Here is a 10980-nt window from a genome sequence, read left to right on the forward strand (position 1 = left end):
GGTTGCATCATAGGTCTGTAGGGTAAGGACTGGGCCTGAATGCCCTGAGGACAATCTGAGGAAGCTAATATGAGATAGCAACCCAAACACTGCAATCACCAGAGAGATAAAAAAAAAAAAGACCTTTCTCACAAAAGGCTCTAACACCACATGGTGACCCCCTAGTGTACTCACAGAACTAAGGATTGTGCCCTAGCAAGTATCAAAGGAGAGCAAGCCAGCTGCCATTTAGGGCCCTCCCTCCCCAACAGCAAAGAGGCAGGTGTGCAACAGCCAGAGTTAGAGGCAAGGGGCCACTGCAATCAGACCCAGAGAACACATCTTCCACCAAACTGTGAGCAGGCTGCCTGTTGCTCACCACATCTTCCTGGGATCCTGGATGGTTCACAGCCACCAGGAGTGTCACAGCCTGAGATCACTCCCCGGAGGAGACACATGGTACACCTGGGACTGTGCCCTCACGGTTCACCCGGGAAACTGAGCAGCTGGGACCAGGGAGGTGCATAAAACACGCCACCTGGGACAGTGCATTCGCCAAGCACCTGGTTGCCTGAGTGGCTTGGACCTGGGAAGAGCGCAAAATGCCCAGCCCATCAGGGTCTGTGCTCTTGCAGAGCAGCTGAGAACCTGAGTAGCTTAGCCCTGGGAAGTGCATGATACACAGGGCTCACTTGGGACAATGCCCTTGCGATCCCCCTGGACCCTGAGCAGTGTGGACCCAGGAAATACATGCTGCCTTGGGCTGTTGCAAACAGTGTGGCCCATCCACTGCAAGCACTCCCCACACATGCCAGCAGTATTCCCAGTGTCACTCCCTCTCCACAGCACAACTCAACAAGTGAGCCTAAATAAGTGGCCACCTTCACCCCCTCGTGTCAGTGGAAATTAGACACTGAAGAGACTTGCAAAGAGAGAAAGCCAAAATAAACAAAGAAGGGGGAACCGCCCTGGAAGTGACAGGTGCAACAGACTAAAACCCTGCAGTTAATGCTGAGACTGTGCATTTGAGGGGCAATTATAGACCTTGAGAACAAGTACAAGCCAGAACAAGGGACTATCTGACACTGAACTAACCCCACACTGACCACAACAGCTCCAGAGAAATTCCTAGATATATTTTTACTATTATCACTTTTTAATTTTTAAAAAGTTTTAGTTCTTTATTGCTCCTTTAACTTTCATTTTTATAGCTTACTATTTTATTACATTTCTTAAAAACCCTATTTTTAAAAAAAAACAAATTCTATATATTTTTTTAAATTTTTGTGATTGATTTTGCTTTGTGTTTTATATATATATATATATTGTACTTTGTATATTGTATCTTTGAGAGTCTAACCTCAATTTTAGGTTTTTAATCTTTGCTTTTTAATATTTGTTATCAATTGTGTACCTTTAAGAAGCTAATCTTCAGTATCCATTTTCACTTAGGGATTTGATTACTGTCTTGATTACTCTCTCCCCTTTTGACTCTACCTTTTCTCTTCCTGGTCACCTCTATCTCCCTCTTCCCTCCTCTCTTCTCTATATAACTCTGTGAATCTCTCTGGGTGTTCCTGGCTGTGGAGAATTGTTTCACCATTAACCTCGGGGGTTTATCTTCTGTGCTGTATGGATGGAGAAGTCTTAAGAGGACTGAAACCCAGAGGCAGGAGGCTCAACTCCAGAACTTTAGAAAATCAGAGTATTCCTGACTCCAGGGAACATTAATAGGCAAGAGTGCACCCAAAATTCTCCATACCTACCCTGAACCAAGCTCCACCCAAGAGCCAACAAGTTCCAGTGCAAGACACACCATGCTAATTCTCCAGCAAAACATGAACACAACCCTAAACATTAAAAAAAAAAAACAAAAAAAACAGCCTACACAAAGCCGTACCAAACCCATGTGCTGTGTGCTCAGCCATGTCTGACTCTGTGATCCCACAGACCATAGCCCACCAGGCTCCCCTGTCCTTGGAATTCTCCAGGCAAGAATACTGGAGTGGGTTGCCATTTCCTTCTCCTACCAAACCCATAGACACCCCTAAAATCACTACTGGACGCTTCATTCTACTCCAGAGAGAATAGATCCAGCTATACCTACCAGAACACAGACACAAGTTCTCACAGCCAGGAAACTTTGAGAAGCCACTGGTCCAACGCCACCCACAGGGAGCACACTTCACAATTAAAAGGAACCACAACATTTCAGCCTACAGAAAGGGAACCCCAAACACAGCAATCTAAACAAAATGAAAAGGCAGAGAAATATTCCCCAGGTAAAGGAACCTGATAAAAACCCAAAAAATCAAACAAAAGAGAAGGAGATAGGGAGTCTACCTGAAAAAGAATTCAGAATAATGATTGTAAAGATGATCCAAAATCTTGAAAACAAAATGGAGTTACAGATAAATAGACTATAGACAAGGATTAAGAAGAAGAAAGAAATGTTTAACAAGGACCTAGAAGAAATAAAGAATAGCCAATCAATAATGAACAATGCAATAACTGAGATTTAAAACACTCTGGAGGGAACCAATAGTAGAATAACTGAGGCAGAAGGGAGGATTAGTGAGATGGAAGATAGAACAGTGGAAATAAATGATGCAGAGAGAAAAAAGAGAAGAGAATAAAAAGAAGTGAGGACATCCTCAGAGACCTCTGGGACAATGTTAAGTGCCCCAACATTCAAATCATAGGTGTTCCAGGAGAAGAAGACAAAAATAAAGGCATGAGAAAATGCTTGAGATAATAGTTGAAAACTTCCCTAAAATGGGGAAGGAAATAGCCACCCAAGTCCAAAAAATGCAGAGTCCCAAACAGGATAAACCCAAGGTGAAACACCCCAAGACACATATCAATCAAACTAAGAAAAATTAAGCACAAAGAGCAAATATTAAAAACAGCAAGGGAAAAGCAACAAATAACACACAAAGGGATCCCCATAAGGATAGCAGCTGATCTTTCAATAGAAACTCTTCAGTCCAGAAAGGAATGGCAGGACATACCACAGTAATGAAACAGAAAAACCTACAACAAAGATTACTCTACCCAGCAAGTATCTCATTCAGATATGAAAGAGAAATCAAAAGCTTTACAGACAAGCTAAGCTGAGAGAATTCAGTACCACCAAACCAGCTCTTCAACAAATGCTAAAGGATCTTCTCTAGACAGGAAACACAGAAAAGGTTTATAAAAATGAACCCCAAACAACAAAGTAAATGGTAATGGGATCATACTTATCAATAACTACTTTAAATTTAAATGGGTTAAATGCTCCAACCAAAAGACAAAGACTGGCCGAATGGATACAAAAACAAAACCCCTGTATATGCTGTCTACAAGAAACCCACCTCAAACCTAGGGACACATACAGACTGAAAGTGAGGGGCTGGAAAAAGATATTTCATGCAAAAGAAGGCCAAAAGATAACAGGAGTAGCAATACTCATATCAGATAAAATAGACTTTGAAATATAGGCCATGATAAGAGACAAAGGACAGACACTACATAATGTTCAAGGGATCAATCCAAGAAGGAGATATAACAACTATATATGCACCCAACATAGGAGCACCTCAATATGTAAGACAAATGCTAACGAGTATGAAAGGAGAAATTAACAGTAACACAATAATAGTGGGGGACTTTAATACCCTACTCATACCTATGGAGAGATCAACCAAACAGAAAATTAGCAAGGAAACACAAGCTTTAAATAATTCAATGGACCAGTTAGACCTAATTGATATCTACAGAGCATTTCAGCCAAAAACAATGGATTTAAACTTTTCCTCAAGTGCACAAGGAACTTTCTGCAGGATAGAGCACATCCTGGGCCACAAATCTAACTTTGGTCAATTTTTTAAAAATCGAAATCATTCAAGCATCTTTTCTGATCACAATGCAGGTAAGATTAGATATCAACTACAGGAAAAAAAAAAAAAACTATAAAAAACACAAACATATACAGGCTAAAAACACACTTCTGAATAGCCAACAGATCATAGAAGAAACAAAAAGGAAATTAAAATATGCATAGAAACAAGAGAAATATCAAATAAACAACCTAACTTTACACTTAAAGCAACTAGAAAAAGAAGAACAGAAAACCCCCAAAGTTAGTAAAAGGAAAGAAATCAAGAAAATCAGAGCAGAAATAAAAGAAACAGAAACAAAGGAGCCTATAGCAAAGATCAATGAAACTAAAAGCTAATTCTTTGAGAAGATAAATAGGGAAACCATTAACTAGACTCATCCAAAAAAAAAAAAGGGAGAAGAATAAAATCAATAAAATTAGAAATGAAAATGGAGAAATCACAACAGACAACACAGAAATACAAAAGATCATAAGAGACTACTGTGAGCAACTATATGCCAATAAAATAGACACCTTGGAAGAAATGGACAAATTCTTAGAAAAGTTTAGCCTTCCAAAACTGAAACAGGAAGAAATAGAAAATCTGAGCAGACCCATCACAAGCACAGAAATCAAAACTGTAATCAAAAATCTTCCAACAAAAAAAAGCCCAGGACCAGATGGCTTCATAGTTGAGCCTACCAAAAATTTAAAGAAGAGATAACACCTATCCTACTCAAACTCTTCCAGAAAATTGCAGAGGAAAGCAAACTCCCAAATTCATTCTATGTGGCCACCATTACCCTGATACCAAAACCAAAGATGCCACAAAAGAAGAAAACTATAGGCCAATATCACTGATGAACATAGATGCAAAAATCCTTAACAAAATTCTAGCAAACAGAATTTAACATATTAAAAAGATTATACATCATGATCAAGTAGGCTTTATTCCAGGGATACAAGGATTCTTCAATATTTGCAAATCAATCAATGTGATACACCATATTAATAAATTGAAAAATAAAGCCATATGATTATCTCAACAGATGCAGAGAAAGCCTTTGACAAAATTTAACACCCACTTATGATCAAAACTCTCCAGAAAGCAGTCATACAAGGAAAAATACCTCAACGTAATAAAAGCCATATATGATAAATCCACAGCAAACATTATCCTCAATGGTGAAAAATCTAAAGCATTTCCTCTAAAACCAGGAACAATATAAGTGTGCCCACTCTCACCACTAGTATTCAACATAGTTTTGGAAGTCCTAGCCACAGCAATCAGAGAAGAAAAAGAAATAAAAGGAATCCAGATTGGAAAAGAAGAAGTAAAACTCTCACTGTTTGCAGATGACATGATCCTCTACATCAGATCAGATCAGATCAGTCGCTTAGTCATGTCCGACTCTTTGCGACCCCATGCATCACAGCACGCCAGGCCTCCCTGTCCATCACCAACTCCCGGAGTTCACCCAGACTCACGTCCATCGAGTCAGTGATGCCATCCAGCCATCTCATCCTCTGTCGTCCCCTTCTCCTCTTGCCTCCAATCCCTTCCAGCATCAGAGTCTTTTCCAGTGAGTCAACTCTTCGCATGAGGTGGCCAAAGTACTGGAGTTTCAGCTTTAGCATCATTCCTTCCAAAGAAATCCCAGGGCTGATCTCCTTCAGAATGGACTGGTTGGATCTCCTTGCAATCCAAGGGACTCTCAGGAGTCTTCTCCAACACCACAGTTCAAAAGCATCAATTCTTTGGCGCTCAGCCTTCTTTACAGTCCAACTCTCACACCCATACATGACCACAGGAAAAACATAGAAAACCCTAAAGATATCACCAGAAAATTACTAGAGCTAATCAATATAGTAAAGTTGCAGGATACAAAATTAATACACAAAAAATCTCTTGTGTTCCTATACACTAACAATGAAAAAAACAGAAAGAAATTAAGGAAACAATCCCATTCGCCATTGCAATGGAAAGAATAAAATATTTAGGAATAAAATTTAGCTAAAGTAACAAAAGACCTATATACAGAAAACTATAAAACACTGGTGAAAGAAATCAAAGACGACACAAATAGATGGAGAAATATACCATGTTCGTGGATTGGAAGAATCAATATAGTGAAAATGAGTACACCATCCATAGCAATCTATAGATTCAATGCAATCCCTATCAAGCTATCAACAATATTTTTCACAAAACCAAAAGAAATATTTCACAATTTGTATGGAAACACAAAAAACCTCAAATAGCTAAAGCAATCTTCAGAAAGAAGAGTGGAACTGGAAGAATCAACCTTCCTGACTTCAGACTATGCTACAAAGCTACATTCATCAAGACAGTATGTACTGGCACAAAGACAGAAATATAGGTAAATGAAACAATAACCCACAGATAAATCCACACACCTGTGGATACCTTATCTTAGACAATGGAGGCAAAAATATACAATGGAGAAAAGATAATCTCTTTAACAAGTGGTGCTGGGAAAACTGGTCAACCACTTGTAAAAGAATGAAACTAGAACACTTTCTAACACCATACACAAAAATAAACTCAAAATGGATTAAAGATCTAAACGTAAGACCAGAAACTATAAAACTCCTAGAGGAGAACATAGGCAAAACACTCTCTGACATACATCACAGCAGGATCCTCTATGACCCACCTCCCAGAATATTGGAAATAAAGCAAAAATAAACAATGGGACCTAATTAAACTTAAAAGCTTCTGCACAACAAAGGAAACTATAAGCAAGGTGAAAAGACAGCCTTCAGAATGGGAGAAAATAATAGCTAATGAAGCAACTGACAAACAACTAATCTCAAAAATATACAAGCAACTCCTACAGCTTAATTCCAGAAAAATAAATGACCCAATTAAAAAATGGGCCAAAGAACTAAATAGACATTTATCCAAAGAAGACATACAGATGGCTAACAAACACATGAAAAGATGCTCAACATCACTCATCAGAGAAATGCAAATCAAAACCACTATGAGGTACCATTTCATGCCAGTCAGAATGGCTGTGAACCAAAGGTGTACAAGCAATAAATGCTGGAGAGGGTGTAGAGAAAAGGGAATCCTCTTACACTGTTGGTGGGAATGCAAACTAGTACAGCCACTATGGAGAACAGTGTGGAGATTCCTTAAAAAACTGGAAATAGAACTGCCTTATGACCCAGCAATCCCACTGCTGGGCATACACACTGAGGAAACCAGAATTGAAAGAGACACGTGTACCCCATTGTCCATCACAGCACTATTTATAATAGCCAGGACATGGAAGCAACCTAGATGTCCATCAGCAGATGAATGGATAAGAAAGCTGTAGTACATATACACAATGGAGTATTACTCAGCCATTAAAAAGAATACATTTGAATCAGTTCTAATGAGGTGGATGAAACTGGAGCCTATTATACAGAGTGAAGTAAGCCAGAAAGAAAAACACCAATACAGTATACCAATGCATATATATGGAATTTAGAAAGATGGTAACAATAACCCTGTGTACGAGACAGCAAAAGAGACACTGTTGTATAGAACAGTCTTTTGGACTCTGTGGGAGAGGGAGAGGGTGGGATGGCTTGGGAGAATGGCATTGAAACATGTATAATGTCATATATGAAATGAGTCGCCAGTCCAGGTTTGATGTACAATACTGGATGCTTGGGGCTGGTGCACTGGGACGACCCAGAGGGATGGTACAGGGAAGGAGGAGGGAGGAGGGTTCAGGATGGGGGACACATGTATACCTGTGGAGGATTCACGTTGATATATGGCAAAACCAATACAATATTGTAAAGTTAAAAAATAAAATCAAAAGAAAATGAAGGGGAAAAAAAGACAGTATGTACTGGCACAAAGACAGAAATATAGGTCAATGAAACAATAAACCAGAGATAAATCCACACACCTATGGACACCTTATCTTAGACAATGAAGGCAAAAATTTACAATGGAGAAAAGATAATCTCTTTAACAAGTGGTGCTGGGAAAACTGGTCAACCACGTGTAAAAGAATGAAACTAGAACACTTTCTAACACCATATACAAAAATAAACTCAAAATGGATTAAAGATCTAAATGTAAGACCAGAAACTATAAAACTCTTAGAGGAAAATATAGGCAGAACACTCTATGACCCATCTCCCAGAGTAATGGAAATAAAAACAAAAATAAACAAATGGGATCTAATTAAACTTAAAACTCTTGCACAGCAAAGGAAACTATCAAGGTGAAAAGGCAGCCTTCAGAATGTGAGAAAATAATATCAAATGAAAAACTGACAAAGGATTAATCTCCAAAATATGCATGTAGCCTATGCAGCTCAATGCCAGAAAAAGGAACAACCCAATCAAAGAGTGGGACAAAGAACTAAACAGACATTTCTTCAAAGAAGACATTTGTATGGCTAATAAACACATGAAAAGATGGTCAACATCACTCATTATTAGAGAAATGCAAACCAATATGAGGTATCATCTCATGCTGGTTACAATGGCTGCCATCAAAAAGTCTACAGACAATAAATGCTGGAAAGGGTGTGGAGAAAAAGGAACCCTCTTAAACAGCTGGTGGGAATGCAAACTGGTACAGCCACTATGGAGAAGAGTGTGGAGATTGCTTTAAAAACTGGAAATATAACTGCCATATGACCCAGCAACCCCACTGCTGGGCATGCACACCAAGAAAACCAGAATTGAAAGAGACGCATGTACCCCAATGTTCATTGTAGCACTGTTTACAATAGCTAGGACATGGAAGCAACCTAGATGTCCATCAGGAGAATGGATAAGGAAGTTGTAGTACATATACACAATGGAATATTACTTAGCTATAAAAAATGAATGCACTTGATGCATTCATAATGAGGTGGATGAAACTGTAGCCTATTATACAGAGTGACATAAGTCAGAAAGAGAAACACCAATACAGTATATTAATGTATATATATATATAATTTAGAAACATGGTAACGATAATCCTATATGCAAGGCACCAAAAGAGACAGATATAAAGAACAGACTTTTGGAGTCTGTGGGAGAAAGTGAGGGTGGGATGATTTGAGAGAATAGCATTGAAATATGTATATTACCATATGTAAAATGACCATATGTAGATGACCAGTGCAAGCTTGAAGCATGAAGCACAGCACTCAAAGCTGGTGCTCTGGGCCAACCCAGAGGGATGATGTAGGGAGGGAGTTGGGATTGGGGTTCAGGACTAGGGGACACATGTGCACCCACGACTGACTCATGTCAATGTATGGTAAAAACCACCACAATATTGTAAAGTAATTATCCTCCAATTAGAATTAATTAATCAATTTAAAAATAAAATTTTTCTGAACAGAAAACTTAATATAGTCAAATTCTCAGTTACTTTAGGTTTTTGTTTCTATTTTTGTTTTGGTCATCATTTCTGATTTAAGTCGATCAGTATAATATTCATTCTTCCTTCTATCCAGGGCCAGTTGGAAGAGCCACAGGTATAATAGGGTCATGGTATAAGTGGGAGAGACACTGGTCCTTGGGCATCCTTGGTTTATATCGGCATACACAGAATGTGCCTTGCCTCCTTTGGCTCTCAACTGCTGGCATCTCTCTGGAAGCCACTGAAATAATCCCTGCACACTGCATCCTACTTGTCCTAACAATGAAGGCTCAAGTTATCCAAGCCTTTGGGCTATTAATGAAGATACAGTAATCTTTTCTTTATTCCTTTAAAGCTATAGGGGATTGAGTGAAGGGGTTATCTGAACCTCTCCTTGTCCAAATTTGTGTCACAAACTCTGAGAGTTCTATTCAAAATAATTTTGTTAAATTTCTTGTAAGTTCAAGAATTTCTGTCCATTGCTACCTTTTAAGATGTGGTCATGAGAAATCTTCACCAGCATGTAATGCTCTTGCTCTCCTTGGAGACTCCCTTTCCTTCCAGCACAGGCAACCCATATTTCCTCTCTCAGAGGTGGTGGTAGAGGTGATCCTGGTGCTATGTAGAAAATGACAAGCCATCCAGTTAGGCCGAACCTTAGAATGGGCATGAGAAAGCAGTGAGGATCAATCAGGAAGATTAGATAAGGATATCAGACAGGCATGAAGTTGTGGAGAGCCTTGGATGCAGCGGTGAGCCACAGAAATTATAGAAAAACAGAGGGCAATAGAGACAGCTGTAATTAATGAAGAATAAGAGTGTGAATTTCTGTAAATATACATATTTTAATACCCACATTTTTTTAATATTTATTGTTTGGGATAAACAAGTACATACTATTTATTTTTGGTATGATGTACATATTGGGATCAATATGTACACACTACTTTTATTATTTATTATTCTCTCCAAACAAGGGGCTCCCCAGGTGGCTCAGTGGTAAAGAACCCACCTGTCAACACAGGAGACTCAGGAGACATGGGTTTGATCCCTGGGTCAAGAAGATCCCCTGGAGTATGAAATGGCAACCCATTCCAGTATTCTTGCCTGGAAAATCCCATGGACAGAGGAGCCTGGTGGGCTACAATCCATGAGAGCAAAATAAGTCAGACGTGACTGAGCAACTGAGCACACACACACACTCTATAAACAAGACTTCCCTATTTACCTCTTTTTTCTTCTAAACCACCATCATCTGAGGGAATAAAAGGCACCTGTCTTTCAGTCTGCTTAAATCTTGTATGTATATGTGTGTGTGCCAGGCACTCAGTTGTGTCTGACTCTGCGACCCTATGGACTGTAGACTCCCCAGGAGCCTCTGTCCATGGGATTTTTCAGGCAAGAATACTGGAGTGAGTTGCCATGCCTGCCTCCAGTGAACCTTCTATACCACCTCTATAATGAATTATTAGCATATTAAAAGCATTAGTTTATAATACAGATTTTGCATTCCTACTATATGAGTATTTTCATGGTACAGTTTCAAAAACATAGTGTAAAAAGGGAAGGGCGTCCCAAAACAAAGGAAAAAGCATGTGCAAAGCAGGGAAGAGTTAAAATTGCTGAGGATAACGTAGTGGGAGCTTCAGCCTGAGAAGTCTATGGAGATGAAACCATGGAGAGGTGACAGATGGGTTAAGAAATTTGTTTCTCTAAAGGTGAAAGTGAAAGTTGCAGAGTCATGTTT

The sequence above is a fragment of the Bos indicus genome, chromosome 4 (genome assembly GCF_029378745.1).
Source record: "Bos indicus isolate NIAB-ARS_2022 breed Sahiwal x Tharparkar chromosome 4, NIAB-ARS_B.indTharparkar_mat_pri_1.0, whole genome shotgun sequence".
Taxonomy (NCBI): domain Eukaryota; kingdom Metazoa; phylum Chordata; class Mammalia; order Artiodactyla; family Bovidae; genus Bos; species Bos indicus.